General features: G+C 41.8%; 1 protein-coding gene across 1 annotated transcript in view; it reads right to left on the bottom strand.

Moving 5' to 3' along the window:
* Positions 1-9981, bottom strand: part of LOC122547230 (NADP-dependent malic enzyme-like) — a 434918-nt gene that overhangs the window by 7891 nt on the left and 417046 nt on the right. The window lies entirely within an intron of this gene.

Raw genomic sequence — 9981 nt, 5'->3', positions numbered from 1 at the left:
ACACAGAGAGACAGAGCGAGACAGAGAGAGCGAGACAGACATTCTTCAGCCCTTTTGAAACAACCAAGAGCTCAGTCATATGACTGTCCTCAAAGAGCTCTGTAGATTCTATCTCCAAATAAACAAAAACGTCACCCTTGACAAGTGCAATATTTTAGCTGTTGTAAGTCAGTGTCCTTTATTTTCTTCTTTTCAAAAAATAGATATCCAGCAGATAATATTAAAAATAATAGTCATTTACAAGTCCAGAGCTTGAGTATATGAAGTACCATCATTAACAGAACGCTGCTGTTGTAATTCCAGGTGAGTAAGGCTGGGTTCCAAAGACTGGTGGATAATATCAAACAGCATTTCCCTTTGGCTGCTTGCACCAAGGTGGTACTGTCTGTACCCAACCATCTCATGCTTGTAAAATGCGTAAAGCAGGTGCCCAATATTAAATGTGATTTCAAGATTGGAAAATATTTGTTAAATAATCCTGAGGAGTGCATGAATAAATACACTGATAACCACATTAAGATTGTCATTCAAACATGCAGTGTGGCACACTTATATTTGCTGCGATCCAAGATATTAATGCACAATTTCATGTTTTTCTCAGACAGAAAAAACAACCACATACACTGCAGCTGTTCCAAACTCAATAAAATAGATGATAGCTAGTCTCTAGTTTCTCAACCTTGACCACTAGTCAACCTAACTGTATTAAAATTTAAACAAAGCTTGGCAGTTAATGGTCAGTCATCAATAACTGGTGCAATATCCATGGTAACACCTTTGCCAATGAACATTCACTTGCCAATCAGTTCTCTGCTACCATACAGCATAACTGTTGTTTTTCCTCTACTTTAATACTTTTTGCAAATTGCCCTGATAACCATAAGATTAAAAGCTTTGATAAAATGTGTGCTAAAAATTAACACTTTAGATAACACATCTTCATAACAATAATTCGACATACAGGGGGCCCCAATTAATGAATGTCCAATTTACAATCACTCTCATCTAAACACAATTCCATACTGCAATGGAATTTCACAAATCTAATCTATTACTGTACTTATGAACAATTCCTTCATATTGTTTTGCATTCTGCTCCAAATTGCATAAAAAATGACTTGCAAACAGATGCCAGAATAGAACCAAGGGAATGCCTGTATATATGCACATGACCCCTTACACTACAGGGGTTAAAATCATACCTTATTGAAGAGTCTTAGCTCCACAATACATTTATATGATTTCCAACCAATCTTGTAGAAAAGCTCTAAAACATCTTAATTTAAATGTTCAACAATGGAGGAGAACGGAACTTGTTATGTGGTAAGAAGTGGGAAGCTTAATTTTGGATGATCTGAAGTTTAAAGGATAAATTGTGGGGGTCTAGGCTGAAGTGATTGTTTCAAACTAAATTGTCCATAAAAATTGCATTTTAATTGAATGCTTCTTCATTTATTTGTGCCTTTGACAGTAGTGAAGTAAAATCTGGATTATAAAATGGAATTGTGTGCACTGTTTTTTGCCATATTTTAGTTGATAACATCGGTGGGTTGCAGTAATCTTCTGACACTAGAGGGCACAGCAGAGCTGCAGGTGGCATGTTGCAAATTAAATGAGAAAAATATAAAGTTGACGATATTGTGCGTCATATTAGCTCTAAAAAACATTGCTTGTAGTATTTGCCACTTTCACAAAAGCGCCTGATTATCAATCATGAGCCTGTTTAGCCAAACAGTTAAGCCCCTCTGAAAAGAAAACTGCTACTAAATGATATCTAATTCAGATTTAGAACCATAACCTTCTCAATTTTCTTTGCTAAAATAAACCTCAAGTTCAGATCTAAACTTATGAATATAAATCTCCCCTATACTGCTTTGTCAAACTTCATCTTTGGAATAACAGCAGAATTGCTCATGAGACACCAGGTTTTCATTACTGACATGGGCTGCCCCACTCAGGAAAACCCTAACTTGCTAGAGAGGATTCAGAAGAAATTGACCAGGATGTTACTAGCAATGGAGGGTTTGAGATATGAAGTGTTGGATATGCTGGGACTTCTTTCATTGAAGCGTAGGAGGTTGAGAGGTGACCTTTTAGAAGTTCATAAGATCAAGGAGGGTATGGATAGGGTGAATGGCAGGAGTCTCCCCTCGGGTGCGGATTTTCAAGACTAGTGTGAAAGGAGAAAAATTTGAAAGCAACATGAGGGGCAATTATTTTTGCACTGAGTGTGGTGCATGTGTGAAATGAACTGCCAGAAGTAGTGATGGATGCAGGTACAGTTACAACTTTCAAAAGACATTTGGCTAAGTTCATGAATAAGAAATGTTTGGAGGCATATGAGCCAAATGAATATAAACTTCATTTGGCTCAGTTTACTTTGGGATTGTGGTCGACATGGACTGAAGGGTTTGTTTTCGTGCTGTATGTTTCAATGACTCTGTGTACATGTGTGTCTGTGTGCGTGTGAAAGGGAGAGAAAGAGGAGAGTGGGAGAGAAAGAGGAGAGTGGGAGAGAAAGAGGAGAGTGGGAGAGAAAGAGAAAGAGAGTGAGAGAAAGAGAGTGAGAGAAAGAGAGTGTGGGGGGCATGGTGATGTAGTTACCCAGATGTCTCACCTTTGAAGGCAGTCACAATAAATACCTCTGATCTAGTCTGTGATCAATAGCAGTAGGATGTGACAACAAGTCCAGTGGTTCGAGGTTCTTGCAGCTTGTATGGTTGACAGGAGGGACTAATGTGGATGAAAAAAACTGACCACAGCAATATGATCCACTTAAGTGGAAAGTGGGAGAGGGGGTACAAAGGTTGTATTATACATCATAGCTCTCTACAGCTAAGATAGGAAATCTCTCAGGCTGTGCTGCATGCACAGTATCAAATTTAAAGACATTTCTTTGAGGGCACAGGAGGCAGATCCAGTTGTCATGCTTCACATGGGTGTCAATGACAACATAGGTAGGACTGAGAAAGAGGTTCTGCTGAGGTAATATGTGGAATTCGAGGCTAAACTAGGAAACAAAATTACAAAAGGAAATAAGATCAGAGGATTGAAGGCTTGGCTCACAAATTGGTGTTGGGGAAATTGGAACTTGTATGGAAGAAAGAAAAAGCTGTGTCATTGTGCTGCTTTAATCTGGGCCTAAGACCAGTGTCCTAGCAAGTCAGATAACAAGCTGTTGAGAAGCATCGAAACTAATGGTGTCAAATTTAGCAACCATATGCTCAGGCCCGTCATCCAAGTCAATTATATACATTTTAAGCAATTGAGGCCCGAATATTGATTCTTTTGAGACACCATTCATTACATCTTGCCAAGCAGAAACTCACTCATTTGTACCTATTGTCTTTCCTGTGCTAGCAAGTCAATCTTCTGTCCATATGCTTTACTTTTCCACAATAATTTATACAAATAGTATATAATTAGAATTTGTATAATCCCTTTATACAAATAGTATATAATTAGAAAGGCAAGTAAACTCAATGGTTGTACAAGGGTAGGATTCAGAACCTTTACAACATAATTCCTGGTCAGAGATGGTCCTTTACTCTGACATTAAGTTAACTAATGTCCAAGTGGCAAAAACATGGAATATTTTTGTTCTGCTTTCACAAAATCACAAGTGAGAAATAATGCCAGCTATCACAGATTAACTTAGAATCCTTACAACATGGATGCAGGCCATTCAGCCCATTAGTCCACACTAACCCTCTGATTCATCCATTATCCTATCCCTGCAAGCCTATATTTCCCACAGCTAATCGAACTAACCTGCACATCTTTGGACTGTAGGCCCATGCAGACACTGCAAACTCCATACAGGCAGTCACCCGAGGCTGGAATTGAACCCGGGTCCCCAATGCCATGAGGCAGCAGTGCCAACCACTGAGCCATGTTACATGTAATTGTTTTTGTATCAAACACCATCTTACCACAAGAAATACTGTTTATTAATCAAAAATCCTACCTGTTTCAGTTGCTGCACACAGTAGTGTGGAAATGGTACACACATTACTGAACAGCTAAGCTTGCTTTGGCTCAACTGTGTGACGAAATATGAATGCAATTGCTCTAGTGTTTCTGCACTGCACTAACATTAAATTGAATGTGTCTGGACAATGTTAAATCACAAAGAAGAAAAATAGACTTCAGATGCCAATAAAGCTTTAATAACGGCTAAGGCATTGTGCAGTACAATGTGCTATCATCCACAAGCTGGATAGGAGATCTGCTGCAACAGTCTGGGTAACAGCTGCCCGGTATCTGGAATGCACTCTCACCATGATACAAGAAAGACTGTTTAACATGGCTATTTTATTTCAGAAATAGTCATTGACACACTTCTGCATGTGCACAACAACTGGATTTGAAACACAGTTTAATGTATATTAATTCATTCCCTTCATGAATGCAACTGTTTCAAGTGTTTAGCAATTTCACTCCCATCAACCAACTATTTGCAGGATTTGTTTTGACATCTGTCTACCAGTCTTTGAGGAAGGGTTCTTCAAAACACCAAACATCTCACTGCAGTGGTATGCACTGATTGGCGAGTGTATTGAAAGTGGCAAAACAAAATCTCTGACCTAATTATCAGCTCCCCCAGCCACTGGAAGATTACAAAAGACAAGAGCTACTAAGCACTCACATCTAATTATCTCCAACCCCCATTTTCTCCAATGTTAGGCACAATGAAGCCAAAGCTTTAATGAAAATGTAAAAAGGTAAGAACTGTTACTTGTCACCAACTTTTTAAAATTAGAATTACAATTTAAACTGTTACATAAAATAATGAGGAAATACTATGTTACATTTTTGAAGTACCCAGCATTAAACTCTCTTTTGACTCATTGAGACCAACACTGGCTAATTATTTTAGTCTTTCATGTGGTTTGCACTGTTCCCAATTCTCGATTCTATTATGTAACATTAAGATCATTTCTCAATTCTTCTATAAATGTATTGAGTTTTAATGAGGAACATTACATGTGTGGATTACTGTATAATAATCTCCATCTGCTGAAAATACACACATTTAAATGCCGGTAAGGAGACGGCCAGGTTTAGCTTCAATTCCCAGAGGAATTAAACTGCCAATTCTCACTTTCTAACCTCACGCAGCATGGAATACTGTTAGTAATAATGGAGTAGTGTTCCCAGCACAAGATGCCACTGTCAGCAAGTGAGGAGAATTGAGGGGAGGGGATTAAGAGAGTCACCATTATTTCATACTCATTTCTACAGGTCTCAGAACAAAACGCTAAGCAAATCAGATGTCTATACAAAAATTATTTTTACCAAACTGTTTAATGGATTACAGCAATAAAATCAGTAATCAGCATCCCGTCATATATTGCACTGGCCACAGTATAGATATTACTTGCAGGTTTTGCATTCTCTAACGTAGATTCAAGTGAACTATTGTTGCAGGGCAAAAGTGAGGGCTGCAGATGCTGGAGATTAGAGTTGAGCGCGTGGTGCTGGAAAAGCACAGCAGGCCAGGCAGCATCCGAGGAGCAGGATTACATTTCGGGCAAAAGTTGATGAAGGGTTTTTGCCTGAAACGTTGATTCCGCTGCTCCTCGGGTGCTGCCTGACCTGCTGTGCTTTCCCAGCACCACACAGTGAACTATTGTTGCAGTCAGTCAACCAAACGTGGGAGGAGGAAAGCAAAACCAAAACATTCCAACCATGGCAGAAGAATAGCTCTGAACACACAGAGTCAAAACAACTTTGTCAGAGAGTCAGCTTAGGTCATATTTAAGTCTCTAACATTCTGGGAGGGTTATTAGACACAGGAGAATCAAGGCAGTTTTATTTAATCAGAGAGACTGCGTTAAAGGCAAAGTAAACTGATGTAAATTGCTTGCAAGTAGCTGATTTTTAAACAGGTACTAGATTCCCACTGCTAATGAATGAGATGAAAAGCAAGCAGGATACTCATCACCATAACTGCCAGCGATCTAACATGCAGTCTCTCAAGATTCTTCAAACCCACCTGCCTTCTTGCTAGCTCCTGAAAACGCTACAAAATCCAACCCATAGTGTGACAGAGCGGGATATCCATTTGTAATATCTCCAGGTCAGAGACCTCCCTTCTCCTAGAGTCGCAGGCTGCTGATAGCTGGAAAAGCACTTTCAAATTGCCTATCCCAGCCCAGTTAACTTAGATTTTTTTTTCAAAAAGATGGAATATCGCCATTCCATTACACTCCATTCAAAATCCACCCCTCCCACTCCTAAACCTAGGCACCATTCTGCTTCCAAGCCAGACTTCTGATTCCACGTTGCACCAATTCTTAATCCAATAAGGTTTTGTGGCCTTCAAAAGTGACTCAAATAAACTTTCAGTTAGCCTGAATCTCACTGATGTGTTGAAAGATCCCAGGGGATTCCTGTGGTACAGTGGTAATGTCACCTGCTCCGGAGGTTATGTAATAACATCTCTGACCAGGTTGTTTAGAAACTATCCGAAAGATGTGGAATTTTCATGGGGTCGCGGAATATGCTAATTTTAAAGGAGGCACAGAAATGAGACAAACTCAACTATAGGTATAACTACCTGTCAAAAAAGGTTGCACGGTGGCACAGTGGTTAGCAATGCTGCCTCACAGCGCCAGAGACCCAGGTTCAATTCCTGCCTCAGGCTACTATCTGTGTGGAGTTTGCACATTCTCCCCATGTTTGTGGGTGGCACAGTGGTTAGCACTGCTGCCTCACAGCGCCAGAGACCGGGGTTCAATTCCAGCCTTGGGTGACTGTCTGTGTGGAGTTTGCACATTCTCCCAGTGTCTGCGTGGGTTTCCTCCGGGTGCTCCGGTTTCCTCCCACAGTCCAAAGCTGTGCAGGTCAGGTGAACTGGCCATGCTAAATTGCCCGTAGTGTTAGGTAAAGGGTAAATGTAGGGGGTATGGGTGGGTTGCGCTTCGGCGGGGCGGTGTGGACTTGTTGGGTCGAAGGACCTGTTTCCACACTGTAAGTAATCTAATCTAATCTAATCTGTTCAATCATCCGTCCCTTTTAATAGTGGGAATTTCAAGGGCTCCACTTCATCAACTTCTTTCTGTTTCTTCAGAAGAAATAAACTTCCTTTAAATCAAAAAGACTTTTTCGTGAATGCCGATGCCACACATCCACTACTACGTGGGCCGGGGATCTCAGATCAGAAGCTACGTCGACATGGAAAACACCCTCATTCAATTTGATTTAATCCTTCCAGAATTACCACTCAGCCATTTTCCCATGCTATCATCCAGCTGTTGCTGAATCGTGTCCAGCATCCTCACTTGACCACTCTCTTCCAAGCAACCCAATCCAGCTGCTGATCGACTTCTTTCTAAAGAAATAACTTTCAGCCTTACTAATTTGGCAGATATTGAGGCCAATTTCATTAAAGCATGGCCCAACAGTGTTGCCCACAGGGACTGCAGATGGACTTCCTAAGATCTTCAGTTAATTAATTTTACATGGATGGAAATCATGGGAAATACGCCCACAACTTTCCAAGATGCTCTCTCAATGAATGAGACGGCATGCCAGAGTTTATGTACTTGGCCCTGTAGTCAAATTAAATTCTTGATCTACATCGGTATTATTGGAACAGTAGCTTAATTAAAAAAAAACTTCTGCAAGCCAAAAATTTGAGACCGAATAAACCTGCGCAATGAAAGGAAAAGTGAGTCATTGACAGCTCCTAAGTTACAAAATACTCAGCATTGGCTACACCAACACAAGATATGGATTCTGATGCAAAATAAAGTCAATCCAAGCTGTACACAGTAAGAGTACATGCTGAAAGAAGTGCTGGCAAAAATATTTTAGTTCTAAATTCATAACATAATCAGCCTCAAGTCCTTATCCAAACCTTCAAAGTTGTCAAGTCGCAGTTGGCTATATTTGACTGAAAATTGTGCAGTGTATAAAAGAGAAAGTGATGATTTTCAATGACATTTAGACAACAAGTGCCAGAACAGAAGCAGGCATGTATAAAGACAGCCCAAAAAGAAGTCCAAGTCCCTTTTTTGCCCCGTCAATCTTCTTCAGAGCAAGAGTGTCTGTGAGCCTCCAACTGCCATCTATGGTGTAACTAATCCATATTGAGGGCGCATTGACAGATCATCCCCTGGAAACTTTGGAAGTTTGCACAGAGGGGGCCAGAGTAAAGTAGCAGTCTGAGTCAGACCAACTCCATGAAAGTGACCAACAGGTTTGGGGCAAGTTATGGAGGTGAGAGGAGATTATATAGAGAATTAAAAATGTTTTTTTAAAGTTTGAAGAGCTTATCTCATTGAACGTAAAGTGGAAGCAGCCCATTTTGGGTCAGGAGAGGAGCTAGCACCAAGACCTTTTATCAGCTCAGGTGGTGGTCACCCATCTGGCATGGAGTACGCAGAGTAGTAGGAAAGACCATCTGGATTCCAACTAAGCTCTAGGCAATGTGCAGCTGGAAAGGAGTGCTGCACCCTCAGAAACTGAGACCACTGGAGAGGAGAAGCAGTGACCTTTGATGAGTATCTTGATCTGCCACATTCTTAGACAGTTGTGCCCTGGCACTTCAGCAGCTGCCCTCTAATCAGAGGCTGGCAGCTTCAGGGCCCCAAAGACCAGCCACAACCTACTCCTCAGGAGATTCAATGCCAAAAAGGTTGGTCTCTTCCTTTTAATTTTCAGAGTGTGGTGAGTGGGGGGAAGAGGACAGTTTGGAATAGGAGCACGAGATGGCTTCACAATCCACCTTTCTGTATTCCTAGCACCATGTGTGCCCACAAGTTCCCAGATTCAGGCAACTGGAAGCCCTAAGTAGGCAGGTCACCTAGGTTTAACCATTTCAGAGACCAGCTGTCCTTCTTGTTGATGGGAAGGCAGTTAATTGGAGAGGTGATGGGTCTGGCCCTTAAGTCCCCACTGGGGATCTACTTGCCCAGCACCAAACTCTGAAGGCCGCAAGAAGATGAGTCTCCCCTTTTGGTCAAATCAGCCAATCATTTCCCCGACTCGCCACATCCACTGAGGTGGACATTGGCAAACATCCCCCCTTCTGACTTTATGATGGAGGGTAAGTCATTGATGAAGCAGTGAAGATGGTTGGCCCTAGGACACATGGGCTCATCAATCATCGAGAATGGGGATATATGTGGAGCCTCCTCCAATGAGTTGTTTAATCATCCAGCACCATTCACTTCTGGATGTGAAAGGACTTCAGAACTTAAATCTGATCCATTAGGTATGGGATCTCAGAGCTGTCCATCACTTGCTGATTATGCTGTTTGGGCACGCAAGTAGTCCTGTTTGGTGGTTTCACCAGTTTGAAACCTCAGAGTCATCGAGATATACAGCATGGTCTTCAGTTATGCCTGGTACTGCTTCTGGCATGCCCTCCTACACTCTCCATCAAAACCAGGGCTGATCCTGGTTTGAGTGGGGGATATGCCTGGCCATGAGGTTACAGATTGCGCTGGAGTACAGTTCTGTTGCTGTTGATGGCCCACAGTGTCTCATGGATGCCACGTCGAGTTGCTAGATCTATGCAAAGCCTGTCCCATTTAGGATGGTGAATAATGCCATACAACATGGAGGTTGCTCTCAATGTGAAGGCGTGGCTTTGTCTCCAGAAGGAGTGTGCGGAGGTCACTCCTACCGATACTCTCATGGACAAATACATCTGCAGCTGGCAGACTGGTAAAAGATGAGGTCAAGAGTACCTTTCCCTCACAACCTGCCACAGCCCCAGTATAGCAATTATATCCTTTAGGACCCAACCAGCTCAATCGTAGTTGCTACTGCTGAGCCACTCTTGGTGGTGGATGTTGGAATCCCCCACCCAGAGTATATTTTATGCTATTGCCATACTCCGCACTTCCTCTAAGCGTTGCTGAACATGAGGGAGTACCGATTCATCAGCTGAGGGAGGATGGTACATGGTAATCAGCAGGAGGTCATGTGGTCCAAAGTCAATGTTGGAGACTCCCAGGGCAACTCCCT

Source organism: Chiloscyllium plagiosum, chromosome 3, assembly GCF_004010195.1.
Source record: "Chiloscyllium plagiosum isolate BGI_BamShark_2017 chromosome 3, ASM401019v2, whole genome shotgun sequence".
NCBI classification, from domain to species: Eukaryota; Metazoa; Chordata; class Chondrichthyes; order Orectolobiformes; family Hemiscylliidae; genus Chiloscyllium; species Chiloscyllium plagiosum.
This window is presented reverse-complemented; position numbering and strand designations above follow the sequence as displayed.